Source organism: Octodon degus, unplaced genomic scaffold, assembly GCF_000260255.1.
Source record: "Octodon degus isolate 3935 unplaced genomic scaffold, OctDeg1.0 scaffold00088, whole genome shotgun sequence".
Taxonomy (NCBI): Eukaryota; Metazoa; Chordata; class Mammalia; order Rodentia; family Octodontidae; genus Octodon; species Octodon degus.
The window spans coordinates 2,078,286-2,080,744 of NW_004524664.1; positions in this window are offsets into that span (position 1 = coordinate 2,078,286).

Here is a 2,459-nt window from a genome sequence, read left to right on the forward strand (position 1 = left end):
GGCCCTTGTTCTTGCCAAGGAAGCACTTATTCTATTGAGCTATCTGCCCTGCCCGTGTTTGCATCTTCTAATCTGTTCCTTTGTTCCTCAGGACTGTTTTTCTGCCAATACTATGCTGATTTTTATAACAGTAGCTTTGTAATATAATTTCAAGTCAGAGATTGTCACGTTTTCTGCCTTGCCTTTGTTGCTCAGGATTTCTTTTGCTATTCTAGGTCTCTTCCAGTTCCAGATGAATTTTAGGAATGTTTTGTCTAGTTCTGTGATGTATGCTAATGGTATTTTGACTGGGATTGCATTAAATCTGTAGAATAGTTTTGGGAGTATGGACTTTTTTTGCAATTTTTTTTTCTGCCTATGAACAAGGAATATCTTTCCAATTTCTGAATAAACTCTTCAATCCTGTTTTTCAGAATACTGAAATTTTCACTGTATAAATCTTTTACTTCCTTCGCTAAATTGATTCCCAAGCATTTCTCTTTCTTTGTATGCTATTGTAAAGGATACAGCTTTCCTAACTTCTCTCTTAGTGAGTTTGTTGCTTGTGTACAGGAATGTTATTAATTTTTGAGTGTTGACTTTGTATCCAGCTATGCTATTGAATTTACTTCTTTCAGTATTTTTTTTATCCTTTTGATACAAGGTCTTACTATGCAGTTTTGACTCATAGTGATCCTCCTGTCTCAGCTTCCCCAGCACTGGGAGTACAGGTGTGTGCCACCTCCCCCAGTTTTGGGGCCCACATGGCACATCCTGGGTTCCGGGACCTGCACAGCATTCAGTACTGGGGATCAAACTTGAGTCCTTGTGCTTGTCAGGCAGGTGCTTAAAACACTGAGCCATCCTCCCAGTCCCTGAATTTACTTATTAAATCTACAAGTTTTTTGATGGAGTTTCTGGGGCCTTCTATGTAGAGTGTCATGTCATCTCTGAATAATGATAATTTAACTTCTTCCTTTCCTATTCTATTTCCTTTTATTTCTCTCTCTGTCTAATGGAATGGCCAAATAGCTCAGCAGAGCAAAGCACCTGCAGGCAGGCACAGGGGCCAGGGGTTTGATCCCTGAGCCTGCCATGCCGGCCCTGCCTCCGGGGTGTGCTGAGATGGCAATTGAGACTGGACGTGGTGGTGTGGGCCTGTAATCCCAGCTCTTGGGAGACTGTCAACAGGTGGATCACTATGTGTCTGATCTAGTAGTGAGACCCTGAACACCCTTTAGACCCTTCCCTAAAAAATCCCAAAAAGAAAAAAAAAAGGGTACTCTCTCTTGTCTAATTGCTCTGGCTACTGTTTCAAGAACTATATTGCATAGGAGTGGTGATAATAGACATTTTTATCCTGTTTCTGTGTTTAGAGTGAAAGCTTTCAGTTTCTGTCCATTTGTGATGATGTTGGCAGTTTAACATAAATATCTTTTATCAGGTTGAGGTAAAGACCATCTATTCAGATTTTTTTTAGGGTTTTTAATCATGAATAAGTGTTGGACTTTTTCAACAGCTTTTTCTGCATGTAATGAGATGAGAATATGGTTTTTGTCTTTGGCTCTGTTGATATGGTGTATTGTATTCATTGATTTGTGTATGGTGAACCATCCCTGCATTCCTGGGATAAATCTCACTTGGTCATGATGTATAATCTTCTTGTTGATTTGCTGCATTTTGTTAGTTAATACCTTACTGAGGATTTTTACATCTGTGTTATTACACACCGTAGCATATCTCTGTTTTTGGCTTGGTCTTTCTCTGATTTTGATATCTAAATAATATTTGATTATTACTTGATAATATCTAAGTAATATTTGCCTCCAAGAATGAGTTAGGAAACATTGCTTCTCTTTTGATTTCATTGAAGGCAAATAATATTTTAATAAAATATTCCTTAAAAGTGCTTTTAGTGGTATTTTTTATTCTAGATCAGAAGCCTTCTTAATGATAATCTTAACCTCTGCTTCACTGTCTAATGAGCTCCACCTGTTTTAAACTTGGGCATTTGCTCTTCTATGCTTTCCTAAATTATTCCCACCATGAGGTTGGGACTCTACAAGCTGATAGAAGGTGAGACACTGTCACCCTTTCCATTTTAAGTCTTCCTGTTCATGATTGCTAACCACAAGCCTGTGTCCTAGATCTGATATTCTATCCTCACATTGGTTGATTCTTCTGCATATCCTATCAATAGAATTTTTAACCTCCTGGATCTCTGTTTGAACCTGTTTCTTAGAATCCATTTCTTTCCTATTTTGGCAGTGACGGTATCTATCATTGTCCTAAGTTCTCCATTAAAAAAAAAAATCTATGTCTACTCTAGATTCACTATGTTCTTCATTATAGTCATTATCTCTTAAGTTACCTGAGTAATTTCTGGGTTTTTTTTTTTTTCGGTACCAGGGATTGAACTCAGGACCTTGAGCTTGCCAGGCAAGTGCTTATTCTACTCAGCTATCTTCCCAGCTCTGATT